The following is a 13,098-nucleotide window of genomic DNA, read 5'->3' on the forward strand; positions in this document are numbered from 1 at the left end:
GGTCTGAAGTAGTTAGAGTTGGGAGGGAAGGTGGTGGCTACAAAAACAGTCAAGGTGGGAAAGGATATTGGTGTACACAAAGATGTTGACTGAGGAAAGAACGATCTATGATATTAGAGAATGTTACACAACATGATTTTAGGTTTAGGGAGTGAAATGTAGAACCGATTCAAACATGACTGACATGATAAGCATGGACTGAGTTCTGAGAATAGTAAAAGAAATAAGGATGACAGAAAGTGAGTCTTTTCTAATATGCTGAGTTTGGCAAATCGATACAACATCCACATTATTCGGTAGGGAGCTGGAGATGCAAACCTGAAACTTTAGAAATTAGAACTCCAGTGATATCTGGGAACCCTCCACATAAATTGCAAAAGTTGCATCCCCAAAAATGGATGGATTCTCTATGAGGAAGTCCACAGAGAAGGCCATGGATCTCAAGATAGAACATAATGGGAAGTCAAAAATTTTTAAATGAAAGAGGGTTAATCAGATAGCAGAAAAGGGCAGAATTCATGGGAGAAGAATGTGAATATAGTTTCAATCTGGTACAGAGAAAAGACTTTCAAAAAAAAATAGCTTAGGGTAGGGGACGTGTGCAACAGTGTTGGATACCACGGAGAGGCAGAAAATGAGGGCTGAGAAGTCCCAATGCATTCAGTTTCCAAATCCGTTCACAGAGGCGGCAATTTTAGTGATTTCCTACTTGTCTCATCTCTTGACAATAAACCTCCTCTTGGCAAATGTGATTCTGTTTTGCATAGTGGAAAATGCACATTTCCCAAGGCACTGAGCTTCTCTACCTCCCCTCCAATAGCCTTTCTAGAACACCAGATGTGTCCAATTGGGTACTTCATGTGTTCCAACATTCTTCTTGAGAGCACTGCAAGGAACAATTCACTCTACTTTACCAGAAAATAGAACTATTCACTACCATTTGTATTTCCTATAAGAAAGAACATGGATGCCTGAGCTATTTCTGGAACTCACAGACTGTGGTACTATTATGGGACTTCTCACATTTATTGACCACCAACTGTGTGCATACATTGGCTAGCATTTCCATAATTATTCCCTTATTTAATACTAACAATAATACTGCAAGTTGAACATTATTAAGAATTATTGTTCCCCCTTTATTGAGTGGTATCCCAAGATTGTTTTATTCCTCTTGTAGTAGAAGGCAGAATCTCTATGCCTTTTAAAACTGAGAAAACCAAGCCCACACTTGGTTGAAGGGATCAAAGAATCAAAACTAGAAAAGCATTTCAACTAGAGAATATATGTATCAGGCCATATAGCACCTATTCTTCTGGTTTGTTATGAGTAATTATTTGAAATGGCAAATTACAGGGAATTTCATCTAGTAGAGATAAAAATCAAACTCCTTATATAAATGAAAAATACCGTAATTTCTGAGAGTAAGGAATTTTTTTACAAAGTCAGTTTATTTGGCCCAAGTACAGTTTAAATTATTAATTTGAAATTTGACATGGTGGCTTAGCTACCACCTCTTGCATCTGGTTTATCAGAAGTTGACAGTTTCTTCTTTTTTATTTTTAGCCTTTTAGCTTATCTGAGAAATGAATTATCATTTATACTTAAGCCCAACCTACAAAGTAAAAATAATCTACAAGTTTGAGAAGGTGTATTTCACCCTGAAAGTAAACAGGGTATGAAATTTTTCATGGCTGATAATTTTTATAATTGGAATACTATAGGCTTCCAGTATAATTAATAAAGAGCTGAATTATTCATATCTTCTGAAAATCCAGCTTATGTTGCCCTCTTAATGATAAACTGAAGAAGCTGTCATTAGCAATATTTCACAGCTGAGTTGTGACTGAAATTTTTTCTTTCTTTCTTTTCCAGCTCAGAGTTTTCCCCCTTTATGACTTCAGTGTGTAATAATACGTAGTTTGAAGTAGAAATGTAGTAGGTGATACAATTTGTCACCTGCAAGCTCTGAGTGGAACAACAAATAGAAGAGTGAATTGAAGGTTGGTTGAATAATGAATCAAGTGTTAACAGGTGGGAACTGGGGAAAAGGGAGAGTAAGAAGAAAGGTTCAACCAGCAGCCTTTCTTTAGATCATAGTGACTGCAGATGTATGGACCATTAGCCTAGTGGTTGTAGACGGTTTCAAAATTCAGGAACCAGTGGGCCAAATCAGATCAAGCAAAGTGTGCTACTCTGGCAGGTAGTAGAGGCAAGGGAAGCTAGTGAGAAGAGAGCTAGAGAACCCAGTCTGAACCTCAAGAAGTAAAGGTGTAGGCCAAAGAGAATGCTGGAGTTTGCCAGACAAAAACATGGCCAGCAAAGCCTGGAATGGAGGTCAGCTACATAGACAAATTGAAGGTGAGATCTGATGAATAAGGGAAGCCATGCACAGTAGCTGAAAGTAGTTGAAATGCTCCTCCATAGGGTCTCATATCCTAATAGGATGAAAGGAAACTTACAGGATGTCAGAGCTACCTTACATCCCATGAATGGTTTAAGCCTTTTATGGATAATCAAACTGAATTAACTTTAAACACAAATTCAACATATACCAAACAGCCATTCTTGGCAGACACTATGTGAATCATCAGAAATACAAAAATGAGACATGTCTCCTGTATAGTCAAACCCACCGTGAAAGAGAAGGGCTTGAAAAATAATAAAAATAAAGCGGTAATATAAAATAGAAAAAAATGAACACAGTATGTGGAATCATCATTAAAATACTCCGAAAAAGTAAGGGAGGCTGTGTAGAGAAGGAGCATGTGGGCTGGGTAGGAAATAGACCTTGCCAGCCATGAAGGCACGAAGTATGACAATGCCGAAGTATTCCGCACCTGGTGAAAACATGTGCCTAGCATGTAAGATCGATGGGAGTTGGAAGGAGGAGGGTAAGAAGGGTAAGAGGAAAAGGGGTGAGCAAGCGGGGGTCAGATAGAGGCAAGAATCTGTGGGTCAGTCTTCTCTGCAGGACAGAGCTTCTCAAAAGGTCGTCAGTCCCAGGATCAGTTTCATTAGCATCACTTAGGAACCGTTAGAAATGCAAATTCTCAGGGCTCTACAGCGTCAGAAACTCTGGGATTGGGGGCACGAGTCGTGGAGGGACACCGCTCTGTTTTAATGAGCCTTCTAGGTGATTCTGATAGGCAATGAAGTTTTAGAACCACTGTCACAGGGAGAAATGAATATATAGAGAAATGAATGTAGAGAAATGAATACAGAGAGAGAAATGAATATATAGAATATATAGAAATGAATATATATGAGTATATAGAGTTAAGCAAGGGAGTGACAAGGTCTTATTTTCTTCTCAGGATGAAAACTAGTCCAAGTATGGAGGATGGAGTAGTTTAATGGCCGAAGACCATAGCTGTTGCAGAATACAAGAAAGGGAAGCTGAAAGCTGCATGTCTTTAATGAGGAAATGGCGTCAGAATTTGATGTGGTGGTTAAGAAGAGACTTCATGGTCTGGCAGCAATTTGGAGTCACTAATTAGGGGAGGACCTAATTACCCCAATGTTGGAGGAGTACTACTGTCTATTTCTCATACCTGTAAGTTTCTCATACCTTTCATTCCAACATTTTTCTGTTTTTCTCTTATTTCTTATGTAATTAGACACAACTGGCAGCATTACTTTCATAATAGGTGCGCAGAAGACAGAAGGAGAGCATCGCAATACTGTCAAAGTTGGGTTCCTCTACATCTTTCTGTTTTTATAATAAACCCCGGAAATCTTTCTGTTATGGACCAAATCATGTCCCCCTGCCCCCAAATTCATGTTTTGAAGCTCTAATCCCTGATGTGACTACATTTGGAGATGGGGCCTACAAGGAAGTAGTAAAGGTTGAATGAAGTCATAAAGAAAGTTGGGCCTTTAATCTGATAGGACTGGTGTCTGTATAAGAAGTGGAAAAAACACCGGAGATCCTTCTTTCCTTTTTTCCCTTTCTCTTGCTCTACCCCCTCCCTCTCTGCATGTGCCCAGTGAAGAGGCCACATGAGAGCACAACAAAATGATGTCCCTACAAGCCAGGATGAGAGATTTCACCCATAACCAACTCTGATGGACCCTTAATCTTGGACTTCCAGTCTCCAGAACTGTGAGAATATAAATTTCTTTTGTCTAAGCTATCCAGTCTGTGGTATTTTGTTTTCGCAGCCTGAGCTGACTAGGACGCTGTCATAGTAGAAAGAGCCTGGCCTCTGGAACCAAACTGAAGTGGACTTATATCTCAGCTCTACCATTTATTAGATCTCTTTCGTACCTCATTTTCTTCTTTTAAAATATAGACAAAGAAGATAATATTGCTTCCTCTAGTCATGTATTTATTCAGCCATTATTTATGGAGTGCTTTGTACCCATTAGGTACTCAATAAAAAATTGCTATGCTCTGAGGCTGCAATAGAGATTAAAAAATAGACATGGTCCTTTACTTCCTGGAGTTTATGATATAGAGAGGGACAGTTAATAATGAATGCATCTCAGAAATTCACGTTAATTTTTAATTAAAATTTTGGTAATTATAATCATGATTAGTGCTACCTACTAAAAAGACACGCCTCACCCGAGGCCATACCCCTTCCTAGGACAGCCTTCTACCAATGATTGGTCAATGCAGGAGTATGAAGCCCATCCCCCTTGCTCCAATTCAGGACAGTTCAGAAGGGTTAACCAGCTTCAGAGCTTGGCTAAGTTCTTATTAGGACTACACCACCGTTTATCTCCTCCTTCCCTGTTTCCTTCTCCTCTCTTCCAAAAGTCTTGACCACCAGAGCACTCCCTAGCAAACTTTCTGTGTGTTAATCTCTGCCTCAGACTCTGCTTCCCAGGGACCCATGGTATAATAATATAAATAGTATGAAATAAGTATAAACATACACTGCAACCAAGGATGGGAAGTCAAGAATCATTCTTTAGTTGAACCTGGAGAGGGGAATATGGGCTCTCACAGCCCTCCCTCATCTGCCTGCTCACAAACGAGGAGCCAGCAGGCACAAAGCCAGAGTGGATGGGGCAAGTGACACTGCTTATTGTCCTGACACACACCAATCACAGACGGTGTCTTGAGCCTGAAGTAAGTTCAGTGCTCAAATGTGCTGAGATGTGGTCTGAAATCAGGAGAGAGGATATATCATTTGTATCTTTACTTTACCTACCCAGAGCTTAAGAATTAGCTGAAAAATGAAAAGACGATAACATAGTCACAGAAATAGGCAGGGAAATGGAGAAGACAAAGAGCTTAGAGATAGATTCAAGATCAGAAAAAAACTGAAAAGGAAAAGGTAGGTTATTCAGTAAATACTTTTGGGAAAACAGTGTTAGAAGAATTGGTTAGTTCTCTGGAGAAAAGGATAGATAGTCATTTTCCACCATAAGAAAATAAAGAGGAAGAAAAGAAAATAGTTGTAAAATAGCTATTTTATTTATTTATTTATTTATTTATTTATTTGAGAGAGAGTGAGCAAGAGAGAGAGAGAGAGAGAGAGAGAAAGCACAAGCAAGGGGAGCGGCAGAGAGAGAGGGAGAAGCAGGTTCCCCACTAACCAACAAGCCTGACACGGTAAGGTGCTTGATCCCAGGACCCTGGGATCATGACCTGAGCTGAAGGCAGCCACTTAACTGACTGAGTCACCCAGACATCCTGGTAATCTGTTTATTTTTAAAAACCCAGTAAACAAGAAATATAGAAAATAGGATGGGTTATCTCTAAGAATTAAATAATGGAATAGACAACCAAAAAAAAAAAAATACTCCATACATATATGTGTCTGTCAAATTATTATTCATAAAAGTAAAAGGAAAACAACTATAATAAATAAATGCCAAAATGATAGAAATAGGTTTTGTATAAAAAAGCAATAGATAAATCATTAAGAAATAATAATGGTTTAATTTAAAATGGGAAAGAATATGGATAGACAATTCATAAAAGGACAATGCCTATTAAACAAGCAAAATATTTATCACTACTAATAAAAATGAGTAAGTTGGAACAAAATGCCTGTCCGTACTAATTTAGCAAATATATTTAAAGTGACTATTTATTGTGGCCAATTCACCCACAGTAATTAGCACCATAATTCCACTTCTAGGAATTATCCTTCAGAAAAAAACAGAGCTAGAGATGAAAGCTTTTTTTTTTAATATTCTCTTCAGTGTTAATTTTAAAAGAAAAATTAGAAACAGCCTTAATCTTCAACAACAGATAAACAGTAAAATAGTGTGGTATCTAGACACAAATCACAACAGGATAAGAACAAATAGTGAACTGGAACAATCCTGGAGATAGTAGGGTTTTTTTCATGTGTGTGCCTGGATTTTTTTGTATTCTCAATGACCCGTTGCATTGTTAGGGAGAATTTGATTAACTCTCAACTGGGAGAGGGGATAAACATCTACGAAGCACCAGAGAAGTTAAGAATGTAAACTCTGGATCAGATTTCCATATGTTCCCATCCAGTTCCCTTGCTTGTGTGCTTGTATTCTATGGGTGACTGGGGGAACCATTGCAGGGCTTTGAATTAATCTGGACAATGTCTTTGAGTCACAAGGAGTAGGAACCAACTTGAATCAGTTTAAAGAAAAAGTCAGAAACAATTAGCAAGTGCTCATTTAACCTAGATTATGTGCAAATAGATTATCTTTGAATATCATCCCAGAGAGCTGAAAGGGGAGACAGGGAAAAGTGAAGCAGGAAAGGAGGGAAAGATAATACACTCATGTTTTAGTGAGTGTCCCATTTTGTGGGACAAAATGGTGACTAGTACTGGATACCATGAGACTGTTGGAGGGGTTTTATAAAATGTGCTTCAGGACTGTCTTCCCAGGGAATAAAAGGTAGGACACTTTTATCTATTGGATTCCATTCACTGTTGACTAAGATAACCCTGCAGGCAGTAGCTTCCCCTGCACTTCTGTATGTGGTAACTGTGTAACTGCTCAGGGGATCCCATGGATGTTCCAGGCAGTGGTCTCAGGTACAAAGTACTAAGAGTTTGCACCTATACGAAGGTGTCTGAAGCCTACAAAGAACTAGTGGCCACATGCGAGAATTGGGACGTAGAAGATTTGGAATCATGTACAACACACGTCCTCTATATGAGTCTTTGGTGGCTCAAAGAGCCAAACCACAGAAAGGCAGGAATAGATATAACTCTCAGAGCAGCTACAACCAGAGGTTCAAACTCTATATAGATTTTCTCAGTCTTGAATCTCTGTACCTTTTTGGTTAGGCATCATCTTTACTCTTCCTTAAAGATAACTTTCTCTACACAGCACAGCACTTGTGTCTTACTGGCTTCTACATTTTCCAATTCTAGCCTCAGGAGACACATACTGATGATATATTTAGACCTACAGCTAATATTTTCTAGACAAAAACATCACTGGTCTACTTTAGGTCATGTAACCATTCTTGGACAAATGAGTATGGCTAAAGAGAGATGTTCTATAAGGACATGACAACATTGGTAGAAACCATGTAACAAAATAGGGGAGGAGCAGAGTCCAAAAGAACAAGACGTCAAGCAGACAGTGCCAAAGTAAGTATAGCATGCTCTAAGTGAGGGGATGCCTTGACCAGAAAACATAAGAATGTAAAACCTGAAAGCTATCTATAGCCAAAGATCAGGAATGGCAACCTGAATTAAGGTAGGGTTTAGTGACAGGAGGAGGATGAAAATGATGTAAAGAAAAATAATCCGTGGACCATGTGACCCATATTAGTTTTACATGGTGCCCCTATATTCTCCATTAATAGGAACTTATGCAATCAATATTTACCCTGCCAGATGCTAAGTCGTCTAAGAGGTGCTATGATGGTGCCTAAGACAGTCTCTCCCCTCGAACAGCAGAGTCAAGTGGCTTAGCAACAGCAATACCTCCTTCCTTTAGGAAACCCTTCATCCATACTTTGGGATCCCTGGCTCCATGATGTAGAATTTTTTTTTTAAGATTCTATTTATTTATCTGAGAGAGAGAGAGATCAAGAGAGCACAAGCAAGGGAGAGGCAGAAGGAAAGGGAGATGCAGACTCCCTGCTGAGGTAGGAGCCGGACGTGGGACTCCAACCAGGACCCCAGGATCATGACCTGAGCTGAAGGCAGAGGCTTAACCATCTGAGCCTCCCAGGCGCCCCCGTGACATAGAATTTAGTTAATGGAATAGATCTCTGTAAGCACTCTTCTTTACTGAGAGTCAGGTCCTGAGTGTTTAGGAGCTTTTCGTTTGGACTTATTGGCTTAATGTCCTATTGATAAATATACCAGAATCAATGACATAGGGTGGTTTTGCCTGAGCGTAGCACTAGTGAGAAAGCATCAGAACTTGATAGCAGTTCTCAACACTTGATTTTTATCTCCTTGGGTGTCTACGTGGCTCCAGCTGATAGTGGCCGATCCAGCTATTTCAACCATATTTGTTGTTCATGATGGTTACCCTATGCCTATTCTATACAGCAAAATGCTGTTAACTATAACCATTGTCTTTCTCTTGTTGAATAATAATTTTAAAGAGTTATTTCAAATATATCTTCTGGAAATCAAATTAATTTCCCTCTCTGGGCTCCCACATCATCTTTTATCATGTTGGACTGTGATTATTTGTTTGTGTGTTTGTCTTATGCCCCCTGTACTGTGAGTTCCTTAAGGGAAAGTCTGTCATCTTTATTTATTCCAAGACTCAGCACAGTGCATGGCACATAGTACGCTCTCTGACTTGGGGGAGGGGTGGGTAGTGAATTCAGGAAGTTTGTCATCTAACAGATTGTGCAGAAACATCTGGAATGAGTTGTTAGAGTTTTCACTAACTTTATTCCATCTAAATAAGCAAAAGATCCTTGAGATGTTTTCAGGACAGCTGGCCATCTAATCAGAATGTCACTGCTCTTTCAGACTCACTGTACAATGAAAAGCCCTTCTGTTTTTGTCAAGTTTGCCAGCTCCTGTGAGAAGTTCTACAAAGGATCATAATAACCGCACAAGACCAAGGTGAGAGAAATCCAGTATAAGTCATGTCATAGTCTTCTTATTATCTTTATCCCCCCCCCCACTTTTTTTTTTTAGTATGTTTTAGGAATAAAAGTCTGTGACCCCAGAAAAATATTGTGGTCTGTCTTAAAGGAGGCCACCCAGAAAACAATTCACAGTAAAAACAAAACATAAAATATAAAAAGCCTTCCACAGAGGTGAGAGGTGATTTTTTTCACACCTTTTTTCTCACCTGATAAGTGATAGGGCACACTGTTAAATCTCCTTTGTTCATTTGAAGGATGTTCACATAATACTGATTTAAACATATTGTTACCCAGATTTCAGTCTTGAAAGCCAGAGTAGCTCTGAAGTATTACATTGAAAAAAAAAAAAAAAAACCACCCTGAATATAGAGCAATACTTCAAAAAGAGAGTTTTCTAAAAGTAAAAAATAATCATCACAATAACAATAGCTTGAATTTAGCAATGGCCTACCATGTGCTAGAAACCACTGTTTGTCACAGGTCTTCTTTAATGCTCCAATCAATTATGTAGGGGTGGTGTGATTGAGGACACTGAGACTCAGGGGGAGAAACAAATTAGAAGTAGAGAGCAGATATGTGGATATTTACAACATGAATGAGTCTCATGGCTATGAGTCTCATGAGCTGAGCAAAAGAAGCCAGATATGATAGACTATACTATACAGTTATGTTTACATAAGTTTGAGACCGGGCAAAACTAATAAATTCTCATAGAAGTCAGAAGAATCATTGTTTTTATGGGGGCTGGTGCATGAGGAGAAGGTATCAAGGAAAGTTCTGGATGACTAGAAATGCTCTAGGCCTCATCAGAGGTGTAGTTCAAAAATATATACATACATAAGTACTCATTCAGCTGCACAAAGATTTGTGCCCTTGGGACGCCTGGGTGGCTCAGTTGGTTAAGCAGCTGCCTTCGGCTCAGGTCATGATCCCAGTGTTCTGGGATGGAGTCCCACATCGGGCTCCTTGTTCTGTGGGGAGCCTGCTTCTCCCTCTGCCTCTGCCTGCCACTCCGTCTGCCTGTGCTCGCTCTCTCTCTCTCTTTCTGACAAATAAATAAAATCTTAAAAAAAAAAAAAAGATTTGTGCCCTTTTCTGTGTATAAGTTATATCTCAATAAAACAGTTAAAAAGTAGGGGACGCCTGGGTGGCTCAGTTGGTTGGACGACTGCCTTCGGCTCAGGTCATGATCCCGGAGTCCCGGAATCGAGTCCCACATCGGGCTCCCAGCTCCATGGGGAGTCTGCTTCTCCCTCTGACCTTCTCCTAGCTCATGCTTTCTCTCACTGTCTCTCTCTCAAATAAATTAAAAAAAAAAAAAAAAAAAAAAAAAAAAAAAAACAGTTAAAAAGTAAAAGAAGGCCAGAGGAATTAGAATTGAGCTCAGTTTAGTTCCACAGCCTCTGTCTTTCCACTACACACTCTTTTGGAAATCAGTTTCAAGTGTCTATGTTCAACACAGAACCTTACCTGTTTTTCTGGGATAATGCACAGAAAAGTCCCCACAGATACTTTCTGAACTATTGCAAGTAGTCTAATACAGTGGATAACGTAGAGGGCAAGCAGGTTGTTGATGAAAGGATGATGTAATAAGCTGGAATTTGTCTATCAGGGGCTTTGTGAACCTTGTCCAAGGGAAGGGTTTGGATTTTATTTATATGAAGAACCACTGAGGGACTCTATGTAAGAAATCTTATGATCCTATTTGCTGCTGTGGGTGAAATGAGTTAGAAAGAATGGGTGGGAGGAGAAACAACCTAGGAACAGAGAGCAAGTTAGAGGACTATTCCAAACATCTCTGCAAAAGCAGGTAGATCTTGGACTGAGTCGCAACAGTGCAGTTGGCAGATGGACTAAAAAGATTCGTTAAAGAGCCAGCTGGATGTTGTGATCATTTGGATGTGGGCAGTGGGGGACAGACAGGAGCTGACTGAAGTGGCTAGGAGGACTGAGCCACTGTGAGGCAGAATCTACTCAACTACCAGAAAGACAAGAACAAAGTATATTGCTCTGGGTGGAGGCCAAAGCTAGGCAAGTTATCAGGGCTCTAGCCAAGTGATTTGGGATTCAGGAAGCGTTCTGGTCCTTGTAAGGAACTAGACTGTTATAATGGGCTGAACTGCATCCCCCCAAATTCTTTTGCTGAAGTCCCGAGCCCAGCACCTGAGAAGGTGAGTGTATTTGGAGATAGGGTCTTTAAAGAGATAATTAAGTTAAAATGAGGTCATCAGGCAGGCCCTAATCCAATATGACTGGTTTCCTTATTTTAAAAAGAAAGGGAATTTGGACACAGATACCCACATCCAGAAGACTATGTATGTGAACAGACAGGGAGAAAATGGCCATCGGTAAGCCAGGAAGAGAGGTCTCAGAATAAACCAAACCAACAGATATCTTGATCTTGGACCTTTAGCCCCCAGTTGTGAAAAAGGTAGGTTTCTGTTGTTTAAGCCACCCATTCTGTGGTTCTTTGTAATGGCAGCCCTAACAAACTAATTTAAGTGTCAACCTGGACCTAAGCCCATTCAAATGGGAGAAGGGGGAGGCCCTGGGGGACCAGGGAGCTGAATCATACAGCTCAGAAAGCAGACCCAATGGATAGGGCCCAATGGATAGGGATCTTCTAGCCAAGAGCTAGTTCCAAATTTCACGTACTGGTAGGGATGGAGCTTCTAGTATTCTTCCTAATGTAATTCTCACTGGCTCAAAGACAGAGGCAGATCAGAGCTATTGGTGAAAAGTCTTCAATTCTGACATTGGGCAGAGTTGGAAGCAAGCAGGGGCTGACTTTCTCAAACATTAGAAATAATTAACTGATTATCAACATACAGCAAAAAAGTACGCTAGATCTAGTCAGAATTGATGCAATAAACAAGTAAGGTATTTATGTATACTTGCAAATTCCTTAGACATCCAACTAAGAGATATGTATATGTGGGTGTGCATTGATGTCTAGTCTACATACTAAGCAGTTCATTTCTCTTTGCTTTTGCATGCTTTGCCACACATCAGTAGCTGTCCTTCCTCCCTTGGGTCACTGCAATTTCCTCCTAGCTGGTTCCCCTGTCTCAGTGTTGCTCCCCAGTAACGACGATCAATGGCAGATCATTTGAAGCATGAATAGGTACGTCGCCATGATTTTCTCATTTGTCTGTGTACATTTGCCAAGGAACAGAATCACCTAGAAATCCTTCTTGACTCCTTGATCTAGTCTCCGAAGTAAGTTACGAAGAATGGATTCTTCCTTTCCAGGAACATTCACAACGGTTCTTTCTTTTATATTGCCACATATACCCATTCAGGCTCTTTTCAGATCCTGCCTGAACTGCAATAGTCCCTTATCCTTCCGCTGAGCCCCTGCCTCCCTCCTTGCCACCTATATTTAGCCTACAAAAAATCTTGAGAAGACATCACTTTGACCACAAGGCCATTTTTCTACTTGTTAACCTTCAACAGTCCCTGACTGCTTATGGCAACAAATTCAAACACTCCTCAGCCTAATGTTTAAGGCTTTGGGAATCTGACCTCTTCTAACGTTTTCAGTCTCATTCATAACTATCCTAGCTTCCCAAATCCTCAGATGAATGGTTTCAGGCATTGCCCTCCACCATGCCTGCCACACATCCCTGCTTCCTACCTAGCTTTTGCACATATGTTTTTATTGCTTACCTTCTGTCCTTTCCATGCCTCATTTATCCTTCAAGAATATCTCAAATCCTAGGTACTTTTTTTTTTTAAGATTTTATTTATGTATTTGACAGAGATAGAGCATGTGCAGGAGGAGGAGGCAGAGGGAAAGGGAGAAGCAGACTCCCCACTGAGCAGGGAGCCCAACATGGGGCTTGATCGATCCCAGGACCCTGAGATTGTGACCTGAGCCCAAGGTAGATGCTTAACTGACTGAGCCACCCAGGTGCCCCCTCCCAGACCCTTTTGTTTACTTTTCTCCTAGTGTGACATGCATTCTTCTCTGCTGACACATGCTACCCATCTTTCATGGCCAGCCATAATTTCTACCTCATCTTTGAAGTCCTTTCTAAACATCCACCCTGACATTCAGTCCTTTGTGAAGGGCTACT

The 13,098-nt window shown here is 40.2% G+C and overlaps 1 long non-coding RNA gene across 2 annotated transcripts in view; it reads left to right on the forward strand.

The window, feature by feature from the left end:
- Positions 1-12,133, forward strand: part of LOC125085413 (uncharacterized) — a 38,575-nt gene extending 26,442 nt beyond the window's left edge. Inside the window, exons 2-4 of one of the 2 annotated variants that reach the window (XR_007122923.1) lie at positions 1,876-2,003; positions 8,898-8,993; positions 12,032-12,133. This is a non-coding gene — a long non-coding RNA (uncharacterized LOC125085413). The remainder of the gene's footprint in view (positions 1-1,875; positions 2,004-8,897; positions 8,994-12,031) is intronic. The other variant, XR_007122928.1, reaches the window with a different exon arrangement.
- Positions 12,134-13,098: the final 965 nt, after the last annotated feature.

Source organism: Lutra lutra, chromosome 1 (genome assembly GCF_902655055.1).
Source record: "Lutra lutra chromosome 1, mLutLut1.2, whole genome shotgun sequence".
Classification (NCBI taxonomy): Eukaryota; Metazoa; Chordata; class Mammalia; order Carnivora; family Mustelidae; genus Lutra; species Lutra lutra.